The sequence below is a fragment of the Brienomyrus brachyistius genome, unplaced genomic scaffold (assembly GCF_023856365.1).
Source record: "Brienomyrus brachyistius isolate T26 unplaced genomic scaffold, BBRACH_0.4 scaffold41, whole genome shotgun sequence".
Taxonomy (NCBI): domain Eukaryota; kingdom Metazoa; phylum Chordata; class Actinopteri; order Osteoglossiformes; family Mormyridae; genus Brienomyrus; species Brienomyrus brachyistius.
This window is the reverse complement of record NW_026042316.1, coordinates 2260205-2287096: the sequence shown is the minus strand read 5'-3', so window position 1 is coordinate 2287096 and position 26892 is coordinate 2260205. Positions and strand designations below refer to the sequence as shown.

Below are 26892 nucleotides of genomic sequence, written 5' to 3'. Positions count from 1 at the left end.
AGTTCTGAATGGTGCATATCCGACTCTTATATTATAGCATGTCTTTCTGAGACAATATACACTGACTGTTGAGTTAAAAAATTTTAAGAATATATTTTCTTTGTCGCCTAAGACTTTTACGCAGTAATATATATATCAACTCAAAACTGAAATGTAAACATTTTCCTTTAATTTATTTGAAAGAGGCTGCAATGTGTAACATTTTTCCAAATCTGAAGATTCCATATGGCTGAAGATTTCTGACAGCAAGCAAAATGTAACAAACTGTGAAATAATGTGATGCAGCACATGTTCATGTATAAATGTAACAAACTGTATAATGATGTGATGCAGTGCATGTTCATGTATAAATGTAACATCAGGAGGGGTCCAACACATAACTGTATACACATAACTAAATCCACTTCACACAAGATGATACGTAATGCCTCCTATTAATTTGTATTCTTGTATACTTATTTTTACATATTTCAGCTATTTATGCGTGTAATAATAATAAAAAGTTTATAATTCTAATTGGAAAGCTTTTATAAATGTTTTTGTTTAATGCTGTATATAGAAAAACATTCAAGGACCAATGCTCGCAATCTACATCAACTATGTTGGTTAATTTTATATTGACACAGAGCCCAACTGTCAAAAATGTTTGTCAAAGGACAATATTATTGACACTTTAATAAAGCAAATATGAAAATAGTTGGAATCTCATTTATCTGTGATTATGACAAAGGTTCCATTTCCAAATGCGATTTCATTATAGAACAGAGCAGCGCAATAATACACTGCAGAATCTGACGGCTCCACGTTAGAAATAGTGAGGTTAAAACTCCCCTCTGCATTCAGTAAGGAGTAACGTTTTATGTTTTTATATTCCTTGTAAAATTCACCAGGTACATAGAGAAGTGCTTTCGCGATGAGCTGGGGCTTCTGACCAACAGCTTGCTAAAACCAAACTGCAAAAGAAATATCTTCTGGACGGAAGCATGTCAGGGTCACACTGTCTCCATGCTGGACCCTCATCAGGTATCTGGGCTGAACAACATCCACAGCCAGTGAAGTGTCTGGAAAAAGAGAGAAACACAAATGAATAAACAAACAAACAAACAAACAAATAAATAAATAAATATCATAATAATAATCAGAATACCTATTACATATGATGAAGATTAAATGGCCAAATACTTATTACACTAATCACATCGTACAGGATATATAAAAATCCCCACAAAATATGACTTAATAGTATAGAACCCTACTAATGAAAATGAGAAGACCAAAGAGTCTGAACATCTTTGCGGTTCCACTGTTTAGAATAAACTGCTCTGCTGCTAAGTGAGAGATCATGGTCGTGGTCGGGATGAAAGGGCAGGAAACAGAGAGGAAACAGAGAGAGACACACATCAGGCTGATCTGATTGGCTGTTCACATGGGAACTTACGTAATAGTGAAAAAGCATCCTAATGTGCACTTATGTATTTGTACATAAGAAAAAAAGGAATCTTTTCTAATGTCTTACCTGCCTCTGCAGGCATCTGCTGTAATGTCCTCACATGCTGCATCCATGTCAGCCAGCAGGGTCATCTGAGCATGTGGCTGGCGATCGTAAGCCTTCTAACTCCATGCTGAGCAGAGCCCCTCGATCGGGTTAAGGAATGGGGAGTAGGGGTCCATGATGTTCTTTCATTGTCAGAAATGGCACCACTGTACTGTGCCCAGTCAATACATGCTTGGCAAATTAAGGTTCATGAGATGCACCTATGTAATATTACAAAAAAAATCTTGAGGAAATGCAGAGTTCTGGAGGAGATTCTCATACTGTAGATGATGGCATGTGTTTATGTGCCATACTGAAGAAACTGTACAAATTGCTAGACATAAAACACAGGACTGGCAACTTTCAGCAGAAAATAGATGGTACGTTTTAACACCTTGATAAAAAACTTAAAATCCACAGTATGTGGGACAACCTTACAGAACCTTTAGTAGTCATTGTTCAGAACATTAACACGGATTAAAAACAATTACTATGAAAGTGCATTATTTAGTTAAGTTGTCCTTTTGTGAAGAGAAAAACTGTCTTTGAAAAAGAGAAACAATAGAACTAAGCTGCTGCGTTGGCGCCCCCTCGTGGTGAATTGAGGATAGTTCTGTCTGAACCAGCTCAGCAGGAGATTTGGTGTCAGCTGTCGTGACAAACTTCCTGCTTAGTGAAGGAATCTAGCGGTTTGAAGGGCAGACATAAATAAATAGACGGTATGTACTTTTGATATATTGAGAGTCAGCCGAGACACATTTGGGGATGGCAAGAGGTTCAATATTTATTAACTTATCAGCTCCGGGAACAACGCACAAACACTCAACTTCCCTCTCTTGCCTTCTTCTACTTCCCTCCAACTATATGCTACTACTGCCATCTAATGGTTGAATCCAAGCTACTACAGTATTGCACAACATGCTGGTTGGTAGAGACACAGAAGGCAACGTACTGTACGGGGTTTATTGTTGGGAACACGCAAACAGAACTGGAATCAGCAAGTACAATCGAGTCCAAAAGCCAGTTCTACAGGTGGCATGCGAGACGCAGGACAAGTACAAGGAAGAGGTCCGGGAGGATCAGGATGGGATGGGATGGAATGGCAGCAAAGCAGGCGGATGGACCGGATCGGGGTAGACAGGAGGAAGACCGCCCTGTACTTCTTATGAAAACCCTCAACAGTACCTTGCATATAATGCAGCGCCAAGCAGAACTAAACAGGGAGTTGACGTAACTCAGGTGTGGCTGCTGCCGCTGCATTCTCCCGAGGGGGGCGTGACAATACAATGAATAATGAACATCTTTAAATCGGTAAAATACGATTTACGGATATATCATTATTCGTACGCCATAATTATTTAGAAATTTGACCGACATTTTCTGACCAATAATTGTACATTTTGCTCGATTAACCCTCTCTTACCTGATAATTTCAAGTGCGCTCTCATCTCCACTGCTGTCAGTGTATAATTCTCCTCAAGTCCCTCGGCCACATCACGCGAGCTGGAGGCATGTTTGGCGAGTCAGATTATCATGAGAAGGAAGAGATACATTGTGCTGTTCATATGTCATTGAAGAGACCTTGTTTCATGAACAATGAACTTTTATTTAACCACCAACATCTTCCATGCAAACCCACAACCTGCTCTGTGCCGTCGGTCTCCCTACCCCTTGTCTTTACCTCCTCCCAACCCTCCAGGTCTCTCTGCTGGTCACCAAAGGTACTGCACTACATATCAACACATCCCCCTTTCTTTAAAGCAGAGAACAAACATGCCTTAACATACAAAAATATTATATTGGCATTGTCAACGTCAGTATTCCCATTTTCATCATATCATTACTGTTTTTTTTTTTACATTTCACAATGCTTTCAAATAACACAAAACTCTTAAAAAAAAATAAACGCCCTAATTTTCACACCCTGCCAGCTAACAGCTCGTTCTAAGGCAATAACCGACACCATTGCCACCTTTATTTGTAAAAATATCCAGCCTTACGGTGTAATGGATAACTGCTCCACATCTTGGAGCTGAGGTATCACATACCACATAGGAAGTTTTTCACCAGGAAATGAATCCCTGTTCTGTATGACAAAGTGAGACCGATAGCTGAGTGCCTAAAGAGCCGCAGTAACATATGATGTGATAGTCACTGCACACTACATAAAAGTCTTTATTCCTGAGCATGTGTTACTGCATTACCGAAACTGAATGTTTGGTGTACAAAACGGAGATGGGTTTTTTTTTCTTCAATGAAGTTGATTGTAATGAAAGTTTTTATCCGTGTTTTGTTGCAATGTCTTAGCAAGTTCACCTCTTTTTCCGTCCATGGAATTTTCAATGTGGTGATGTAATCCATCTAGCAAGTTCAAATTGCCCAGCTGTCTTGGCCGCTTTTGGGACAGGTGTGCACCACAAAGTTGTTGTTGAAAGTGATTACAGTTGATTTTTTTCTGCGGAGAGGAGATGCTTGAACAGGGTCAGTCAGAAATGCCCTTTATTGACATGTTCTTTAGGGTGCTTGTGGCAAGTGCTACAAGATGACCGACCTTGAAAGTAGTGACACCTTTGCTGTGATGGTCATACCTCCACATTCCTGGGGACTGGAGGAGGTATGTGGTATGGATTGTGCTTAATGTCATCCCTCTTTGCAGTTTATCTGCATTTCCCTGTTACAGTACTTGATGAGATGGTGTGTTTGATATTTCACTCAGGTGTGTCAAGAAGTGGAGATTTTGAAAAAAACCACGGCACAAGAACGTTGTGGGCTTCTCCCATTCTTTTGAAGACGATCTGTTCATGTATATTTTCATGGAGTTGTGCAGTAGGCAGGTGAGTCCCTGACTTTTGTAGACGTCTTAGTAAGGCAAAGACTTTGTGATGGATCAGGCTGCCCCTGTTTCTCCCTGCCCAGACACTTGGTGACATCCTGAAAGCTCGCGGGACTCTGATTGACCCCGAAGTGCGCTACTACATTCAACAGCTGATATCGGGGATAAAACACATCCACCGGCATAGGGACATATGTTATGTCCATAGGGACATCTAGTTCGGTATGTGTACATGCACTCACGCTTTACTCAATTCTCTGTTTAATAATGCTGGCATTTCACATGGCATTGCGAGTGTAGGATTTCTGTGTAGTGTTCATTTATCAATTTGGTAAAGTCTGCAGTTTGGCAAAGTATTTGAGTCTATCCTTAATGCAAATTCATTTGTCTTTCAGAAAATTTATTTGTGAATGACAAAATGGAACTGAAAATTGGAGATTTTGGACTGGCGGTCAAGCTGGAGCCGAGGGAGAAGTAGGTGTTTTTTGCAGAATTCCTGGCTAAGCTTTCAAATTTGTTCATACAGCAAGCTAAAGCACATGTGCGCTTAACGTTTTCCATTTGTGTGTGTTGTAGAAAAGTGTGTGGTACTCCATGTTACATGGCTCCAGAAGTGTGGAAACGAGAGGGCCATGGAACGGAAGCAGAAGTCTGGGCACTGGGCTGTGTCATGTACGTATACCCTATCAACCCTCCTCCCAGCCAAAGATCAGCATGGCTAATAAAATCTGTCTAACATTTTAAGAAGACATGCGTCTAACATACATAAATATGTTTTTTTTTTCTACTTGAAATAGAAAAGAAAAATGAATACTGGCACACAGTTGAGAGGAATTGCTCTTTTGGAAGCACAGCATTTTTATGTCAAATGTGAAAGACCTCAAACACCTTTGCTGCCTTTCTTACTACAGGTACCAGCTTCTGGTTGGGGAAATCCCATTCGATCACGACGATCGCTGTGAAATGATAAAGAACATCAAAGAAGCTAAATTTATTCTACCCCAGAACCTCGGTATTGAAGCTGGGAAACTGATGGGCAAAATATTTCAAATCGACCCACGGGATCGCCCGTCACCGCAGAATATCCGTGGCCACAAGTTCTTCACAAAGGTTGGTCCACTTGCAAACTGGTGGGATGTGGATGATTAGCTGGTCTGCTGAGGTCACTGGTATTTACCCTTCCTATAAAATTACAGTAACAAAAGATGGATGGATGGATGGATGGATGGATGGATGTATGGGATTGGTTTGCTTAACTGATGCATGTTAAACCAACACCCTAGGGCTTCACTCCAAAGACACTGCCAGCTAGTAGCTGTGATAAAGCGCCGCAGCTTAAAGCAGTAAATCGATTTGTGAAGATTTTCAACTGGTTCATGTACCTGCTACAAAAGAAGCGATCCAGAGGTAAATTCCATCAGCATAAATCACACTAGTAGATCATCTCTCAGTTCCTCAGGCTCAGACGCTTGACCTGGCAAATCCATGCTTTCTCGCAGTTGAGCCTTTACTGGAGGATGCAAAGCAGAGCAGTCTTGAGATCCCCCAGCCTGTGGAGTCACGCCAAATTGACCTGGTCGAGTTGGTCAAAGCGGTTGAGGTAAAGATGTGCTATTCACAATAGTGAATCCTTGTCCTGTCCCATCTCTGTTACCATTCTGTAGCTTAAGCTTGTCTTGGTGTTTTGCATGGATAAAGCTGGGGTATACTGAATTAGTGTCGTCCTCCTTGGACCTTGTGAATGCCATGGTAACTGAAAACTCTATTTTTCTACACAGAGAGCTGTAGAGGAAGTACTGAGTAAGTGCAGTGAAGCCCTACCATTGAGTACCTCCCCCAACTTCCTGTCCACGCCAGTTCCAGCTTTATGGATAGGGATGAAAAATGGAAAGACATACACAGAAAATAAAATGCACAACCAAACATAAAATACACATTAACTGAATCTGTGAGCTTCAGTTTTATACCCTTAGTTTCTCTGATTAAAACTAGATTTAAATTCCTCTTTAACCGATTTACCCTATTTTAGGTTTAGTTACTGTATGTTTAGACTTTCATAGCTAAATTTAGAATCAATAACCAATTACGTCAAGATTAAATTGTAATTGGCCGTAGATTAGACTTAGGGATGTTTTTAGATTTAGGTTCACCAGTTCCAATATGTTTTTTGATTACCCTTCTTAGTCCAACTCCACTCAGGTGAAGAAAGGGTAAGTATATAACAACTTAAATGAAATACAAATTAGTTACGTACACTGCATAAAACAATTTAACAGTCCTACCACAAATCCGGTAGTTAAATGAATATGAGTTGTCAACACAAGAATCAGTTTATTTCCTTGGGTGACTCACCATCGACATCCAACGATATTCGAATGCAGCTCCAGGAAGTTTAGGTTCCCGCTAAAAGGACCTGACCTGCGTAAGCAAACAGGTATTATAATACACTACAATATTTACTATATCAGTCACTCTGTCTAATCATTACAGGGATTTTTTTTTTTTTTTAATTTGATTTATTGTTTGAACTTTCAAATATGTAAGAAATACATATTTGAAAATACATACCGAAGAGAGCAGACCTACTTAGTACGCATCCTCAGTTCTTCCAGTTTGTTGCGTTTCAAATATATTAAATGTAAGAAAGTACAAGAATGTAAATTCCTTGATCCATGTGCATCTCATAAATGCCTTCCTAACCATGGATTTGGATACTTTATGCTGATGTTTCATTCGTGAATATAAAAATTATACTATTTTAAACCAATATTCTGTTTGTCATTCCCATTCTAAATGAACAACCAATATTTTAAAATATATATCTAGAAAGGACGTGTATTAAAACATGTTAAAACACAAGGAATTTACAAAATGCAAATCTACAAACAAGTACGAAAACCAATTTATTTTTTAAGTGGGCTAATCAACAAATAACCTTTCTTTAACAGGTACTCCGGAGAGATAAGTATTAGTTACCTTTCTTTTACAGCATAAAGAATTGTACATTCACTTCAATACCGAAATGTATTGAATTATATAATACACTCAAAATATACATATTTCTAAACCAAATTACTAAATTGTGCCTCTTTACTGCACACACGTTTAGCGAATAAGGAAAATGTACCTCTGGTCAAAATGTGTCACGCGGCTGCTCCGTGCCTCATGGGTGACTAGTAGCAGGAAAAAACGTTCAGCCATCACAACCAATGTTGTCTCGCTCTCTGAATATTTCTTTAATATTTCGGTGTATCTCCAAAAGAAAAAACTTTTTGCTCTTTGTAATACAGCTTGTTCACCGTCTAAGAAAACTACGTGACTACATTTTTTCAGGCAACCTGGAAAAACCGGAATACTCCTGTTCTTCACTTATGAGAGGGCGTGGCTTCACTCAAGCCAATTCAGTTTAACCTCTTAAATGCCAGATGGTTTTAACTACACTATTTTTCTGCATAAAACGCATGTTACATATTCAACTGTGTCTTTCTCATCTCTTTAGTGTTGTCTGTCTTTATTTGAAAAATATGCATCGTTAATGTGTTTGGCATTCCCCTAAACGTCAATAACCAGAGACAGACAAATGGGAGGAAGTAAAAGACAAACAAAAAAAGTATCAAAATGACAGTGTTGCATTTTTTTAACACAGAAAGAGTCATTTCAGCTTTACTGCCACCCATGAGTTAATGGCTGCCAATGTTTGTGTTAAAAGTGTCTGCAAATAAGTTTAACTCCGGTATCTTACTGAAAACGCGCCGCCTTCTGCCTGCTGTCATTCGGCTAACATATAGGCGACTCTGGTAAGTAACAGGTAAAGTTGTCGTAAAGTAATGCAAATGTGCATTGCCGGTTAGTAATTGTTTTACTATATCACGTTACGTCATTTATAGCTGTAGTACAGTGCATTCTGAATCCATCGTAACTAGCCAGCTAGCTCATGTGAACATGAAGCAGTACCCCCTTCCAGCTTGGTTTTGCAGAGGGGTTGGTTGCAAATGCAAACAATCCCTTAATGTCCGTGTGTTGTGTTCATATGTGAAAATAAAAGATAACTGTCAAATTCACTGTTTATGTCCTATTATACAAGATAGCACTGTAAAATAATTTGCTATGCATATGGATGCCCTGCATTGGTGCTGGGATCCCGTGGGCCCCAACGGAAATCTCGCGGGAGCGGGCGGCTAAAAATAGACAGCGGATCCCAAGATTATTGGCAGGATGGAGAATGTAACTGATGTCATTTATGATTTATTCCCTGGCCTGCTATGTAGTTCAATGGGTTGTTGAGCAGCTTAAAAGTTGACACCCTTCCAGTCATGGAACAAGGCTGGACTTTGGTCTGTCTCACCTCTTTGTTTTAGGGTTTTATTTTATCATTGGCTTTTGGTGTATCCTGCTTGTGTCTTGTTTTTTCTGTGATAGCATAACATGGCACAGGCAAGGAAAAGAGTATAAAGTCTATATTCCTAGTATTTCGGTTTAGATTTTTTGTCAAGTGAAAGTCTTTATGACCATATATATGTGTGAGTAATTTGGTGATTATTGGTGGCTGTTTTGGTAATATGATGAAGACTGATGAAGTACCAGTACAGACTCTGTTTTGGAAAGGGGGGGGGGGTAGGGTTAATTGACGGAGACTGCTACATTCACTCACCTGGAGATAATGAGACTGAGGATTTAATGGGAATTCTGTCTTTTATCACGTGTGTATCTTCCTGGTCAGGATTGCAATGTTGATTGCTGTGTAGACTTTCTTATTGGTGCCGTGCTGTGATGAGCTGGAATGATTTATTGCTTTGAGAGCGTAACCTACCTTATTTCACGTGTGCTGTACTGTTTTAGCAGATGCCCTTAGTGTATGCGTGGGAATTGTGTGCTGCGAGGCATCCAACGTGAGCCCATTGATTAATGAAATAATTGAATAATAAAGTATTCTTATCGCCTCAGTTTCCCTGATTCTGAGTGGAGTATTCTGACCTACTGGACAAGACCGGGGTATAATTAAAGGTGGTGGCAGCTTAACCTGTTGTTTACCGAGGTTTAAATATCGCCCTCTAGTGGCAAGGAAAATCTATTACAGTACATTAAGTCACTTTAAGCCTTTTCCTTATAACATTTACATTTACAGTATTTGGCAGACACCCTTAGCCAGAGCGACTTACATAAGTGCTTCAAGACGCTGCGATGAATTTTTCCGATACTAGCTCAATAAGGACCCAAGCTATGAATACCATCTATCCGAACACTGTTAAGAAAGTGCAACAATTTTTTTTTTTTTTGTACACATACACACACTCAAATGTGGGTTATAATGGGCGTCAATGGAGGGGAAAACGCTTAACGTAGTATAAAGTCCATATTCCTAGCATTTAATATTTTATTTCTTGTCAAGTGAAAGTATTTATGACCAGATATGTGTGTAAGAATTTTGGTGTCGCTATTTTGATACATTAGACCACATTAACCCTTTTCACATGAAGCGTTTTAGAATGTCCCCAAATAAGATGACAGAACAGAAAGTGGAAACGCTGCTGCTTTGAAGTCTACTGCCTAGAAAAGTTAAAATAATTGCGTTACATAAAATTCGCAGAAGGCACGTGCATGTGAACAGGAACCTTCACTCCCAATAACATGTGAAACAGCGACCCTGAAGTCACACATTACGATGGTCACAAAATACGGTGCAACACCTGCAAGGAGCTACCCAGCTCCGCCTGGACCCTTTGGAAATGGCAGACGGCGTTTTGGCCAGAGCGCACCGCGTACATTCTTTGTTGCTCTCGCAATTTTCATTCTGCTTCATATCAGTATCTGCTGCTCAACGGTTGCCCATCTTCTTGCCCGAAGCGGGGTGACGCTGCTACGCCCCCTGCTGACCGAGACAAGCCAAGAAATATGAGCGCAGGACCAGTGTCACCGACAGAGCGGTATCACCACCATCCTGCGTAAAATGTCAACGTAGATAATGTCAGAATCCTCAGCACTACAGCTAAATATACGTTGGGACCTCATTCAGACCGTGCATGTGATATACACGTATGCTATACTTACACACTCAGTTTTCTGGCACAGAAAGGGAGGCAGGACGCCAGGAAACAGGAAAATGCAGGGTTTAATTAAAGCGAAAAGGAATGAACAAGCAGCAAACACAGATTGACAATATAATGACTAGTCTGGGGAAACAAACTGAAACGGGAACTAAATACATTGAACCAATGACAGGAATGAACATGTGGAATCCACACGGGGTAGATGAGGGGGCGTGGCCACATGGGAGGATCCGATGAGTGGGGAATGATACTTTCCCTCACAAAACGAATATGAAATTCTCTATTCTACTTTAAACAGGTGTCAGCTGAGGCCCAGCACTGTTTCAAAGTAAGAGATTTTTGTTGATCGTTTAATGATTAACAGTACTATAGTGCTTTTGAATACCAGTGATTGTTATGGCATCTGCTGCCAGGAAGAGTCTCAAGGCACTGGGTCCAGTGTATAACTACCCCTTTTCTTCCAAATATAACCTTTTTCTGTTGCTGTGCTGTATTTGGTGCCAGTTAATCTTTGTCAAGAAGATACACACACTGGCCACACAGTTGCAGCACATTTGTCTGCTGTACCCTCATGATCCTGGGGGCGGCATGGTGGTGCAGTGGTTAGCACTGTTGCCTCACACCTCTGGGACCCAGGTTCGAGTCTCCGCCTGGGTTACATGTGTGTGGAGTTTGCATGTTCTCCCCATGTTGTCGTGGGGTTTCCTCCAGGTACTCCGGTTTCCCCCCACAGTCCAAAAACATGCTGAGGCTAATTGGAGTTACTAAATTGCCCGTAGGTGTGTATGTGTGAGTGAATGGTGTGTGAGTGTGCCCTGCGATGGGCTGGGCCCCCATCCTGGGTTGTTCCCGGCCTCGTGCCCATTGATTCCGGGATAGGCTCTGGACCCCCTGCGACCCAGTAAGAAAAGCAGTTTGGAAAATGGATGGATGGATGTACAAATGAATTAAATTATTTTGGAAAATGAACAACAGAGAATAAAAAGGTATTATCTGCATTTTACTGTGGTGGCTAGTGAACATGCGCTCATAGCCATGTGATCAAATCTGGCCAAACCTGGCAGCTTCCCATGATTGTCAATCAGATCTGAATCTGCTGCTCTGGATGATAACAGGCCAGAGGATCTTTAGCCAGAGTCATTTTGCATTTATGGTTGATCTATGCAGGGACCAAGTGAGTTCAATGCAATGCAAAAACATGAACATTACATTTTAAGAGCCATATAGACATTCAAAATGATGATCTTTAAGGCTGCAAGCCATTATCACTGAAACATCACTGCGCTTTTCAGTGAGTTGTGGCTCCTTTGCTCAGTGCCGAGATGGAGGGGGGCACTCAGGAGCACCTTGATGGGAGAACTTCAGGACTGGGGCTCCACAGGCTGACCCCAAAGGGCCCTGCTGTCCCTCAGAGCCGGGAAATGCTGAACGTGGCCCCTGCTCTCAGTCCATGAGCTGGGCACACACAGCATATGTCGCGTGAAACATACATGTACATAAACACACATGTGGTGTTAAACACTTATGTGCATAAACATACACGTCATGTTAAACATACATATAAGCTCCTAAATATTCTGATATTATGACAGCTGATATTTGGAGAGGCAATCTCACCTCCTCTGTCCATGAAGTCCTGCGCTCTGACTGGGAGGCTCACTCTGGATTTCAGTTTGGGCTGGATATTTCTCCCCACAGGCAACAGCCTGCAGGGCCCAGAGAGGAGGCAGTGCCACCAACTGGCAAAACAGAGGTATGGCAGAGATGAAAGGTGCATCAAATCTTACAGCAGTCCTGACCAGTCGTGAAGGTCATTAAATATTAAGTGTGTATTTCTCAGAAACTGGAATGGAAATTTCACTTGAACTGCTTAATTACACAGGTATCGCACAGGCTGGGGCGGTGTTATAAATGTTAGGGAAACACACACACAGAGACACACATAGATATCAATACATTTGTATTCATATCTTTATGGGGACTCTCCATTCATTTCTATTGGCAAAACCCTAATCCTAACTATGACAACCTTAACCCCTACCCAGCCCTAACCTTAACCATAAGTAATACGGGACTTTTGGTATTTTAGTTCATCAATTGCATGGACAGACTTTTTATAACATTGAGTTTTCCATTGTGGGAACTGGAAAAATGTCCTCACAAGGTCAAAGTAACAGGTTTTCTCTCTCTCTCTCTCTCTCTCTCTCTCTCTCTCACACACACACACACACACACACACACACACATAGTCTACTTAAAAGCTGAACTTACCTGTTAAATTACATTGGGACAGCTGACAGAATATTGATATTCTCAGAAACAGCACCTTAATCATTCTAGTAAAATGTCAAACAGTTTGGTGTCTGGGTGCTATGTGACCCAGATCATAACTGTAATACTCCTGTGTCCTGACATGCAGACACTCACAGCACGGCATCTGTGCAGGGGGCTGATGACAGCCATTGGCAGCTGATGATGGACACACTGCAGGCTGCAGAGAGCAGCCCGCCCACAAAGCGATGGACCCGAGCAGCAGCTGGTGGCGTGTGCGGTGCCCGATATGAACCGGCACATGCAGCAGACACTTTTACAACATGTAGTTAGAGGTGAGACAACACAGATCACAGGCGTATCAAACCTTTGCAGTTCGTCCAGTTTGTGCAGCACTGTTGCGCCCCCTGTTGCTTGGAGGACTGGATGCGGTTGAGTAATGCTCCCTTTTCCACTCTCTGGTGCATATGTTAAGTATTGGTTAGGGGTCTGGTCGCAGTAACACAGGTAGGAAACTGAGTCAACTTTTTTTTATTTGAACTAATAGGTGTTAGTGAAACGCATGACGTAATATGCTACTGGAAAAACATTGATAAAGCAGATAAAACAACAGCGGCAAATGGACACACTCACTGCAGTCTTCTGTTTTCTTGCATGACCTCCTGCAGCAAGAGGACCCCTCTGTTGGAGGGTCAGTTTCAACCTTCCCTAGCAGCTCACTGCTGCCATCTACAGGTGGGAAGAGTCTTTAATGAATTAATTTATATAACAATCAATTCAGCTGCACAGTTTCACAAAAAAAATAAAAAATTTAAACATACAGCAGGCAGAAACGGGTACAGAAGATTTTCTGGCCGATTCTTCCACTGAGGAAAGATGTTGTCGAAGCAGCATGTTCTCCCTGCGCAGCAAACAGCAGTAAATAGTGGCATTACTCGTGATTTGTGTATTCAGATACCATCCTTCACCCCAAAATCTGCCGATATTATACTTTGCCTTTTTTTTTTCAAGAGTGAATAACAAAATAAAATAAATCACATAAGCAGGTTCAGCTAAGCTCATAATGACCGATCCCAGGAACCAAACCTGAGCAGTTGCCAACACACCGCGGAGCCAATTTAGACTCACCAGTCAACCTATCCTGCACGCTTTTGGATTGTGGGAGGAAACTGGAGCCCCTGGCAAAAACCCCCACGCACATGGGGAGAGTGTGCAAACTCCACACAGAGAGGACCCAGGACCAAACCCAGAACCTTCTTGTTGTGAGGCAGAAGCACTAACCACCATGCTGCCCACGATCATTACATCGCATGTACAGTAATAATGCTGAGAGTTGCTTCTCCTTAATTACACTGCAGAGACGTAAACTGTGCCTTATTGGCCCTTAAGCTCATAATCTCTTGATTTTCCTTTGAGAAGAGGCTTGGTCAGGCACCTGACAACTTGTTGCAACAGTCTCCTACAGTATGTATTCCATACCTATTATATCAGCCATTAATGCCACATACGAGTATAATTCTGCATACACTGTTATGGTCCATATAAATAACTAGATAATTTTCAATAATTAAAAATAAGAACCATATAGTATATAGTGTTGGCATGGTGGCCTCCCATTTCCAGGTATACAGGCCACTCGAACCCCAGCCATGTTCTGTGTGTGTGTGTGCCTCTGTGCCTGTCTGTATAGACATTGCATGTCATGAATACATCACATTAGAGATGGATTTATACCAAAATTTTGACTTTGATACTGATACCAGCTTTGGGATCTTGCTATTAAAGCTAAATCAATAATGTAAAATATTCCCATTTAAAAGTTATGTTGCCTTGAAATAAACAGGTTGATTTATCAATTGGGGTGGCATGGTGGTGCAGTGGTTAGCACTCTTGCCTCACACCTCTGGGACCCGGGTTTGAGTCTCCGCCTGGGTCACATGTGTGTGGAGTTTGCATGTTTTACCGATGGTGTCGTGGGGTTTCCTCCGGGTACTCTGGTTTCCCCGCATGGTCCAAAAACATGCTGAGGCTAATTGGAGTTGCTAAATTGCCCGTAGGAATGCATGTGAGAGTGAGTGTGCCCTGCAATGGGCTGGCCCCCCATCCCGGGTTGTTACCTGCCTCGTGCCCATTGCTTACGGGATAGGCTCCGGATCCCCCGCGACCCAGTAGGATAAGTTTGGGAAATGGATGGATAGATGGATATACAGACAAATTAAGTAGGTTTTTACATATATAATGACAGCATACAGTTTTTAAAAGATAGCAAAATTCTTCTTGTGTGCATCCATCCATCACTTTTGTTATTCACAATGTTCAGAGATCGCATTGTGAGGGCAACTTATGCTCCTCCCTCCACTCAAAGTCAGCTATTTGTGAAATAAGAGACAGAACATTTGAATTCACAGCTTGTCTTTTTGCTCCTTTCTCCACCTTGAAGCCCCTTTCTGGGTTAATTTGGTGATTTACATATCTTTTCAAGCATGTAAATGCACTGTCACAAAAATGGCACTTAAATGCTGCAAACTTGACATCTCAAAATGTTGAAAGAACAGTTGCTCATTACAATGAACTTACTTTGACATTGAGACATTGACATTCATGATCATGAAATAAAAAGCTTGCTGTCAGAGGTAGGGGAAGAAGATGTGCAATTGTATTTCAGACAGCTGTACAATTTTAAAATAGTGTCTATAGCAATGTTTACATATTCTTTAGTGTCAGGTTCGCCGCGGGCGCTGGGGAGCGGGTGATCGCTTAGGCAGGCAGAGGGAGCACCTGCTCGGGCTGCGCTGGAGCCGCGGGCAGAGGGAGCGCCTGCTCGGGCTGCGCTGGAGCCGCGGGCAGAGGGAGCGCCTGCTCGGGCTGCGCTGGAGCCGCGGGCAGAGGGAGCGCCTGCTCGGGAGCGGCGGGCAAAGGGAGCGCCTGCTCGGGAGCCGTGGGCAGAGGGAGCGCCTGCTCGGGAGCCGCGGGCAGAGGGAGCGCCTGCTCGGGAGCGGCGGGCAGAGGGAGCGCCTGCTCGGGAGCGGCGGGCAGAGGGAGCGCCTGCTCGGGAGCGGCGGGCAGAGGGAGCGCCTGCTCGGGAGCCGCGGGCAGAGGGAGCGCCTGCTCGGGCTGCGCTGGAGCCGCGGGCACAGGAGGCGGCGGCTCGAGCTTCGTAGCAGGGGCCGGGGCTCTCCGGATCTGGATCAGCCTCCTGAGGCCCTCTACTAATCTCTCCAGATTCTCCTGCAGAGAGGCGGGAGGGGATGCAGCGAAGTCACGCTGTAGCTGCGCAGCGAGCTGGTCCTCCTCTGGGAGCCTTGTATGGCCGGCTCGTCCATTACCCTCCAATAAAGTCCCTGGAGGGTGAAGTATCGATTCGCGAGGGCCGCGTGCGTAACTGGAACCACCAGCGGAGGCGCAGCGGTTGCAGCTGGCAGAGGAGAAGGGAGTGCCTCAGGCTGGGCGGCTGCAGGCGGCGGGACCTCCAGGTCCCGCACAGGAGAGACGGGCGTGGCCCCTTTAAGGGTGCGGGGCACCCGCGGGATAGCGTCCCGCACCACTCTGGCCCCTCTATTAGCCAGCCGCTCGGGCCGGAAGTAATACCGCTCGAGGGGCGGCTGCAGCTCCTCGGTGACCGGCTCCCGTTCATGGAGCAGGAGGAGTTCCTCCTCCTACTTGCTCCCAAAGCCTGGCGAGAGAGGAAGCTCCCAGGCTGATCGTCGGCTCATCGGGTCTCCTTCTCCTCTGCTTTCTCTTCTTGTGGTCCGTCATTCTGTCAGGATCGCCGGTTAACGGGTGCGGCGAACAGGTAGACAGACGGGCAGGAAACAGGCAAGGCAGGCAGGCAGGATACGGGGAAAAACGGGGATTTATTTCGGTAACGGGGACTTGGAAACATCTGACGCAGACTAACATCAGTGACAGACCAGGAACCAATGTAAGACACGGACTGAAATACACAAGGCTGGGCAAACATAATCAGACACAGCTGGGTACGATCAGGAAAGCACACGTGCGTGGCACACACGAGAATCGTACGAGCTGGGCGTGACAATTTAGTAAGTCTTGTCAGTTCTCCTTATGAGATATTCAGCTTGTGCGTTTTTGAAAAGCTTGATATTATATTAATGTTTGGATGAAGAAATAATTCACTGTAAAAATAAATGTTTTCAGTCCAATATCAGATTGTGGCTTCAGAGTTTAAGGAAAACCTGGACAAAGCTGTTGAAAGATGTGAGAACCTCCTGATACTAGCTGGATGTCTGCAAAGCATCACTGTCAGCAATAAAAACGAACTGGTGCAAGACATCATTAATTGGTTTGTCCTTCAGCACAAGGACACACTTTGAAAGGTGTGTTCCTCATTATGTATTATCCATGTTCAAAGTTTTTAGGCCATTCAAAATTAGTGGTTTTTTTCCCTATTTTATAGGTTCCAGGATGGTCTTTGTTGCCGTGGACTACTGGATGCTATCCAGAGCCATCCAGGCGTATTCAGAACAGTATTTACAAAGATCAACGAAAAGCTTGAGAGTATTGAACAGCTGTTTACAGAACAAAGGTCTGAGCGAGGGAGCGACACATACGAAAATGAAGCCATCTGCCATTGGAGAGACTATCTCTTGGATGCTAAGAGTAAGTATTCCTCAACCACAATTAGAACCAAACTTAGAAGGATGTGGAATTCTAAAGAATGATAATTCTTCATAAAATCAGCACTCTATCCATCCATCCATCCATTTTCCAAACCGCTTATCCTACTGGATCGCGGGGGGCCCGGAGCCTATCCCGGAAACAATGGGCACGAGGCAGGGAACAACCCAGGATGGGGGGCCAGCCCATCGCAGGGCACACTCACACACCATTCACTCACACATGCACACCTATGGGTAATTTAGCAACTCCAATTAGCCTCAGCATGTTTTTGGACTGTGGGGGGAAACCCCACGACGACATGGGGAGAACATGCAAACTCCACATACATGTGACCCAGGCGGGGACTCGAACCCGGGTCCTATGGAATATTATTTAGTACTGTATAACATAGAATACAAGTATTATGATATTATTAAAAAGTATGCCAAATATCCATGATGTAATCATTACAATATAAACATTATAATGTAATCAACACAATGTAATCAACTGAGTATGTATTTGCACCTTTTGTTAGTCTGAGATTCTGTTAGCTACTTTATGTTAGTCCTGAATCTATGAATATTCACTTTTATTAGCGTATATTTTATCACTATGTTAAAGGACAAATATATTATCAACCTTTTAGTTAGACAATGTGTAAAAGGCTGAAACTGCCTAGGTTTACTACTGAAGGAAGGGATTCGCCTGAGTTCACGGCTGAGTATTTTTAAAAAACCAAGTGGAGCTGCTCACGCCACCATTATGTTCAGCCGAGAGACCAAACGGTAAAAGAAATGATGGACAAACTTATCACCTAGGGGTGTGGATTTAAGGGAAAAAACAATTATTGTGAATGGCTGAAGGAATGATGATGCTTAAGTGACGAGATATTGTTAAATGATAAGAACTTATAAAAATTTGTGTAAAACAGTACTGGACACACTTTTACGTGTCTAGCCTTGGTTGTAACTTCATTGTTGCAATAAAGACTGAATTCTGGATACTGCACAAGCGGACCTCTGACTTCTGATTTGGCGGAGAAGGAGAAATAACCACGACAGTCCCAGAGGTGTGAGGCGACAGTGCTAACCACTGCACCACCATGCCGCCCCCTATCAGCACTCTAACCACATATATTTAAGTACCATTCAGCCTTATTTACTTTATACATGAAGCCTGGCAAAAGCAGCCAGCCTTTACGGACACTGGAGGACATCCTTATTTTTGCCACCGGAAGTGACAGCATTCCAGCTCTTGGCTGTAACCCTGCACCTACACTTGATTTTCTTCATCATTCTTCAAGGTTCCCTCAAGCCAGCACTTGTTCAAACATCTTAAAAATATCATGCCATGCCTCATATGAAGATTTCAAATGCGACATGGACTTTGGAATTAAGAATTCGCCTGGTTTTGGAATGGCTTGTTTACGCGTAGTTGATGTTGCATTGTATGAAATTTTTACAGTTTAAAACCCAGCAGTATTCTTCACTAACACTACTGGTTCACAGATTCAAGAAAGTTTTTAATAACTGAGGCTTTGTTATTGGTGCCAGCTTTTAGATACATGATTTTTCTGCTGTATCCACCAATTCTGTCACGCCCGGCTCGTCCGCTCCTCGTGTGTGACACGCCCCCTCATTATCCACGTGTGCTTCCCTGATCTTGCCCAGCTGTGTCGCCCAGTCCCGTCTATTTCAGTCCATGTCTTGTCCGTCATGGATGTTAGTCGATGTCAGATGTTTCCTGGTCCCTGTACCGTGAATAAATTCCCGTTTTTCCCCGTATTCCGTCTGCTTGCCTGCTTCCTGCCCGTCTGCCTGCCCGTGCGATCACCCCCTTCACCGGCGATCACAACAAATTCCTCCTTGGATTATAATCCTCCACCTATTAAAAAATAAAGAAATCATTTAATATATATATATTTTATATTAATTTTGTAACTATATTAAGATGATCTGGTCAAATTGAAGCAGCAGTTTGATTTTCAGTAATAGAAATGTTCATAATATTTATGTAAATTGTTTATTACTAACTTGATTAACTTGTGATTGCCATCAACGTGCCAGAGTGCCCATGGCGATGGTACACTATAGCCTCCTCACTTGATGGTGTTAATTGTCAGGCCCCTTAAGAAAACACCAATGGGATTGACAGCCCTCATAACTTCCCTTAGCCTCTTTTTCTGCACCCTAAATTTTGAAAGACATAAAAAAGATGAATTGGTAATTCAAATTACTACAGACAGTAGTGAATGTACAGTATGTGCTGCAGTTACCTGCATACGTTCTGAGGCAAGCAAATATATATATATTTATAAAAAACTAAATTTGTTGTTTGATTATAGACAAATATGGTTGATGCTTAAGATTTATCTAAAACTTACCTCACTCCCATACTGCAAAGAAACCCTGACACGTTATTGTAGCCTGAATCTGGAAACTCTGTGATCACATTTGTCACCAGGTTATGCAGGTCTTCCTCAGATATTGATAAGTGCTATGGATTGAAAGTCCATGTTCTTCCATTCTTCTGTGGACAGTTCTTGTACTAATACCCAACATTTCTTCTATCTGTGGAACTGAGAAGTTATGGTCCAGGAAAAACTCCAGCTGATCTTTGGTGACATTAATTTTAGGTTGACCTCTAGTACCTGTATGACTTGGTGTTACAACAAAACCTGTGCAGACATTTTTGGGTTCACAGTTCAAGAGCAGCTTTGCTCTTGACAAGTTTTCTAAAACTAAATCAGTTTCACGTTTCAGAAAAGATCTGATTAGAGTAGTTTCTATCTGTTCTATTCTATAGTAAATAAAATCACTGTCATCAAGAATTGGATTCTCAAGGTAGCGGACTGTGTTTTTAAGGACATCTGCAATACTGTCCAAATAATCTTGAGGAAGCCCTTGGAATCTGTAACAATGTAGAACATATTATTAATTAACACCAGTATACCCCCACACTGCTTAATTACTGAATTTACGTCTCCAATCACCAAATGCTGCCAAATTATGGGAAATAGATTTTCCTGCTATTATTGGGAAACTATTCATTGATATAGCTTATACCAACATTCCAGATTAACGGTGTGAAATGAACTTAAGAATGCAAATCCTTTTCCCAGGAACAAAAATTAGACTAGGCCAATGGGTGAAGAAAACAAAGACAAATATAAACCTAATGTCAGTGTATTGTCATTGAGGTTTTGTACTCAGGCACCTCGCTGTAGACAAAAACAGAGACAGAAGTAAACACTGAGGCTCAGAGAAATAATCCTTATTCTTAGATGGACATCAACAGAGTTTGCCTTTCAGCGGGTACAGATTTATTCATACTTTATCCAGCGATGTAAAATATCTGAGCTGTGTCTTCAGGTGCACTTATGCTTGTCAGGGTTTTGAGGTGCTGGAGTCCATCCCAAGAGGCACAGCACTGGAGGACAGGATGCAGGTCCACTTCTAGGCTATTAAAGGTACCACGCAGCCTGTGTACATGCCATTGGACTGCCAGAGGAAACCCACGCCACGGTCAGCAGAGGTGGAATTTTAACCCTTTTAACTTGACTGGTGAGGCAACAGTGTTACTGTTGCCTAGTTTATATACAGACGAAGATAGAGATGCTTTATTGTCATTGTAAGTACAATGAGATTTAGTTTGGAACACGCCAGCAGATGCACAGTAAACTTACATTTAAATAGAATCCGAGGCATAAAACAGAATCAGAAAATAAATGATGTACAGACACTGTACATGTATAGAATCATACACACACACAATACGGTGCTGGTAAGTTGGTGGGTGAGCAATTCACAGAAGTAGAGCTTATCAAGTGTTTTAAATGCACATAAATATGGATATTGCACATGTGGGGTATTGCATCAGAATGTTTGAGATCAGTGCTGTGAGTTCAGAAGTGTGATGGATGTGAGGTAAAAACTGTTCCTCAGCCAGTTTGTGTCTGCGTACAGGGTTCTGCAGCATCTACCAGATGGCAGAGGTGTAACAAGTTTGTGTCCAAGGTGGGTTGGGTCGAAATTGTATTGATTTTCTCAACTTTGTGGTATTTATGAGAGCATCGAACAGGATAGTGAAACCCAGCTCTGTAGTTACCGTGATACCACCCTAGGGGGCACTGTTGCACTGTTACCACTGTTACTGTATACAGAAAATTAAACTGCACTTGGAAGGAATGTTTTTATGGTTTTATATACTGCCACATGTCATTGCTAGCGGATGGGACAAAGACCTGCCGAGGTCACCCTTGACAAATATAGTGGCCTTCTGTTTTACAGGTAGATGGAGGCTTTCTGTTTAATAAATTGGGGGCAGTTCTTTGTTTTAGAGGCATGCAGGTAAAGGTTCTGTTTTAGAGGTAGATGGAGGCTCTCTGATTTATAGGAAGGCGGAGGCTGTTTTATAAATGGATGGAGGCTCTCTGATTTATAGGAAGGCGGAGGCTCTGTTTTATAAATGGATGGAGGCTCTCTGATTTATAGGAAGGCGGAGGCTCTGTTTTATAAATGGATGGAGGCTCTCTGATTTATAGGAAGGCGGAGGCTCTGTTTTATAAATGGATGGAGGATCCCTGATTTATAGGAAGGCGGAGGCTCTGTTTTATAAATGGATGGAGGCTCTCTGATTTATAGGAAGGCGGAGGCTCTGTTTTATAAATGGATGGAGGCTCCCCGTTTTAGACGCAGGTTGAGGCTCTCTGTCTCAGAACCTGACTCTCTTTTACCTGACAGTCACGCTGGCTTCCATCTCACCAGGAAGCAGAGTGACAGAGTGACACCCACTATATAAGTGACCCACAATCGGAGCCCGATGCCAGGGTGACACAGCCAAAAAGGGATGTGTCAGTAGAGGCAGAAATCAAATTAAAAATGAGCAAATTGTGTGCCGTGCGACACAGTGCTGCCGGCAAGCTTATGTTTCCGGTTTCATAGGAATTTTCATTTCTATTTATAAGCTTCATAATTATTTTGTGCTAGTCTAATACATCATACATAGACAGGTGCAGTAAAAGATGGTCTTAGAAACTCGATTAAGTGACAAACTTCTGATATTTGTTGATAAAAAAGTTTGTGAGAGAAAGCATTTTTTGTGCTTCCGGATCAAGGCGTCACTTAACTGTAATAAATCAACAAATATTTTAACCAGTAAGGTATAATTTAAAGCCGTATACGTAAATGTTAGTGAACACCTTAGTAAGTAACTGTTAATTAGGTAATACTTGCTGTTATATGTGTACAGTAGCTTTGTAGCTTGTGTAGCTGTACTTAGCTGTCCCAGTAAGATTACACAGTAAGACATGAATGTTCATGCGATGTTCCAGTGAAGTAAAAGGGCATCTTAATTTACATAGCAAATTATTTTATACAAAATAACAGCTTTTTCTGAGTTAGCAAGGGCAGCCCGTCCCTGAGCAGTATGGGGTTAAGGGTGAAGTCATTTTGCCAGCAGTGAGAGTTGAACCAACAACCTTCTGATCACAGGCATAGCATCTTGACCCACTGAGGTGCACAGCAGCACACCCCTCGACGGTCACCTTTCACACCAAGAGTTTGTGCTGTGACTTCATATCACTGGAGGAAAATTGTCCCTCTGTTCTCCTCACTCTGAGATCTGAGATGTACGGTAATCACATGAAGCTCACTGCCGCTGTCCTCCTGACCCACCATTAATCAGCACACATAAGAAATTAGGAAAAAATGAGGATTTGCCTTTAAAAGGCTTGTGATGAGATACTATTTGACGGACAGATAATTGACAATAATGACTTTCAATGTCTTTTTTATTGATTTTGAAGACAAAAAAAATCTAGAATTTAATGTATTATCTCTTGCTCTATTTTCACACTATACTCTCTCATATTGGCACATTAGTGATACACACACACAAACACTGTTTCCCGTTCCTTTTGAAGGTTACTTGATGTCTTCCTACGATTCATGAGAACCTGTCGGATAAGTTGACGGTCATCTCTGCCATTAGAATGTCGCTTCCGCCCTTTACCTGGCTGGTTTCTGGTCGTTCCCAGTGTCTCCTCAAATTGTTCCTGGGTACTGCTGTCTCAGAAATTTTGAACCTGGAAGCAACCTACTGCTCAGCGTAGCCAAATCACACAGATGTTACAGCACGTTCTTCGCCACTGCAACAGAAAGGAAAGTCCACTCACCTCTCTCGTGGCCCTTCTTGCCTTCGGAGTCAGTATTGAGTGATATGTCTGCTGTCTGAGGTTGGCCTTTTTGGGTTGCTGAGTAGTAAATACTTTGGAGGGCAGGGGGTGGTTTTTGTGTGTGGGGGTGGGGGAGCATACACATGATTCTGCAGTTTGAGTATGCTTCCCATCACAACGCCAACACTGTAATAAAGCTTACTGCCGTTACACTGCATTGATGTGATTGAGGAGCAGGGGGCCAGTGGGCATGGGGGAATTTATTTTTATCTGGCATTATTTGAAAATGAACCGCTGGCTTTAACTCAAAGCCCAGGGTTCCCTAGGAAAGTTCACAGAAAGCACAGTGTCTTTGTTGAGAGTTCAAGTCTAAGACTGGGTCTGTTTTAAGGACTAGTAACTCAGGTGGCTCAACTGCATTTTATTTATCTATGTCTTAAAATATCACGTTTATATGTCTCTATTTATATTCTATTTATCATTCCATTTGCTCTATAACCAACGAGAACGATATTTCACCTCAGTGGATCATACAGCTGAAGAACAGAATAAAAATACTTTGCTGGGTGTTTGTTTTATCAATGACTGTAGTGACTGAAATCCCACTGTGGAGAGAAATGCAATCCTGAGGCCCCGCCCCCGATCATGTGACCCAGTAAAATCAGTTAAATGTGACTGAAATGTCAGGCCTAGTCACTGAAAACCTGTAAACTTTGACAGGTAATAGCACTGCTGCATTCGTGTGGCAACATTTGAAAAACCCATGAAAGCCACGTTTCGCTTTGACCTCACAGTAAGGCAGCTGGGGCCTCCATAATTACAACATGAATGAAAAGTGACACCTCGACAGTGAATATTACACCTGTGCCATTCCGCAGGCTTCAGGCATCGTTCGTCTGAGAATAACAATGTCAGGTTTATGTGTCGTGTCAGAAGGGTGAAGGTTATAATGAAATGGAATGTTAAATCCCTATGCTCTACTGTTTAACCTTCAGGCAGAAAGTGTGCAGCATCTATAAAATGTCTGAAATATGCGTTTGTGTAACGACCAAACAACAACAACAACAAAAGATCAGTTTATTGATAGCAAAAGTTTTTGCATATAATTAGCTTACATATAAATCCCATGGGGGCAGCATGCTGGTGCAGTGGTTAGCACTGTTGCCTCACACCTCTGGGACCCAGGTTCGAATCTCCACCTGGGTCACCTGTGTGTGGAGTTTGCATGTTCTCCCCATGTCGTCGTGGGGTTTCCTCCGGGTTCTCCGGTTTCCCCCCACAGTCCAAAGACATGCAGAGGCTGATTGGACTTACTAAATTGCCTGTAGGTGTGCGTGTGAGAGTGAATGGTGTGTGAGTGTGCCCTGAGATGGGCTGGTCCCCCCATCCTGGGTTGTTCCCTGCCTCGTGCCCATTGCTTCTGGGATAGGCTCCGGACCCCCCACGACCCAATGGGATAAGTGGTTTGGAAAATGGATGGATGGATAAAACCCATACTTATGGAATGATTAAAAGATGAGGTTCTGTATGTTTTCATTAGACTAATGCTGTTTGACTTTCCACACTTGGCAGCAGCCTTTGCAGGGAATATGCACACACTATCCTGGGCAAAGTGGAGACATCATCACCATCCTCACCATCATCATCATCACCATCACCATCAAAGGCTGTGTTTGAAATGTCCACTCGTCCACTATATAGTTAGTCACTTTGAAATGCTGCTCAAATTCTCCACTATATATTTCACCCACTTTACAGTGCACTGCAAAACAGTGTGAGGCACACCAAAATGCAGTGTATAGAAACTGTACCCTACGTCTGTCGACTTAGACCATCATGCATCATGCCTGTCACGTGAGTGTTGAAACCATATTTGAGAAACTTATCACGGTCTGAATTATAACCATTAACCGTTGTTAAGTAGCTTGCACATTAAATACTTGCATGTGTGCTTACATAGTGGTAGGGCTACCACTGCCTTAAAAACTCATTTTATTGTATTTGATTGCTTTACATGGGCAAAGCTAACACACAATAAATATAGTGTTGAATATTAATATAAAATACCATAGTTACAGCTGCAGTCCCCATCGTGCTTGTGTAGGTGGATACAGTGCAGTCAAGTACATTAATAACAGAGTTACATGTACAAATTTGCATTATAAAGTTTTGTTTTATTTTTACTTAAGCGTTGTGAATGAATGTCAATTACAATGAGGACTTGTCCAAAAATAGCAACGTTGGTGCCCATGTTCTGGTGTGTTTTGTATTACAATTAGTACAACTAGTACTATCACAAAATATATAACAAATCAACAAGTACATTTTTCAGCGTTGTAGTTTGACACTATATATTGGGATATTCTGGCATTTCTTTCTGTGACAGAGATAGCAATTACAAATTTCTGGTGCATAATTATGTAGCAAAATTACAAAATAACATCCCCCTAGTGTACGAAGTACATCCACCGTTATCTGCCTTTATCCTCTAGCGAATGTTCTATGTAGCGAAAACTATAGAGTGAGTGAATGAGCAAACAAGCGGACGTTTTGAACACAGCCGAAGTCCAATTTGAGTATTTTCTGGAAAGAGGCTCTTGTAGTTCTTCTTGTTCTTTAAAGTGGATCATTAATTAAAATCATTTAGAAATTGTGTCTGACAATAACTCATTTTATTTAATGGCTCTCCCCCATGACATAGCTATGACATAAACACTGTCTTGCGGAGCATGACTCCCTGGACGGCCAAGGTGCATATTTTAGGTCCTGGAATGAGACACTGGGTACTTCACACATGACCATGGGGTCAATGCGTTGAATTGGGGAGGCGGGGGGTTAGACTTGGCCAAGTATAGGAAGAACAGAACAGAGATTCTTGTCATACCAGCCACTGTGTCACCAAGGAGGGTCGGGGTCAAGGGCCGTGAGTCTAGTAGACATTGTCACCAGGCAAGTCGTTACAGCCAGTACTACACGCATGCAGCTGACACGCATGGCAATGGTTTGGGCTTGGTGGGGGGGGGGGGGCTTCTGTATATCAGAATCAGAAGGCTCAGGATTCGTAGCTCTGTTACATACAGTGTTCAAAAGTTTGGACACACCTCCTGTTCTTTGTTAATCAACAGGACAGTGACCCAAAACACGTCTCCTGGCTATGTGAGGAGAGTGATGGAACCAGCCAGCACAGTCACCTGGGCCAAACCCAGCTGACACAGTTTGGGATGAGCTGGATTGGAGAGGAAAGGAAAAGCATCCAAAGAGTGTCCAGAATGTTCTACTGGCTGCCAATCCTGGGTTGTTCCCAGCCTCGTGCCCATTGCTTCTGGGATAGGCTCCGGACCCCCGGCGACCCAGTAGGATAAGTGGTTTGGAAAATGGATGGATGGTTCTGACTGACACCAGGTGAAGT

The 26892-nt window shown here is 42.6% G+C and overlaps 1 protein-coding gene and 2 long non-coding RNA genes across 6 annotated transcripts in view; 1 reads left to right on the top strand and 2 right to left on the bottom strand.

Moving 5' to 3' along the window:
• The window catches only part of LOC125722697 (serine/threonine-protein kinase PLK3-like), a 185800-nt gene that overhangs the window by 16084 nt on the left and 142824 nt on the right, over positions 1-26892 (top strand). The window lies entirely within an intron of this gene.
• Positions 2564-7710, bottom strand: LOC125722732 (uncharacterized). 2 transcript variants are annotated; one of them, XR_007386552.1, is made up of 4 exons: positions 7495-7710; positions 6720-6785; positions 5750-6230; positions 2564-5549 (listed from the first exon to the last, which is right to left on the bottom strand). It is a non-coding gene; the product is annotated as an uncharacterized LOC125722732 (long non-coding RNA). The 2 variants fall into 2 exon arrangements; XR_007386553.1 differs by having other exon boundaries at positions 6189-6230.
• On the bottom strand, positions 11435-13345 carry LOC125722738 (uncharacterized). The gene is made up of 3 exons (XR_007386560.1): positions 13319-13345; positions 13053-13143; positions 11435-12153 (listed from the first exon to the last, which is right to left on the bottom strand). It is a non-coding gene; the product is annotated as an uncharacterized LOC125722738 (long non-coding RNA).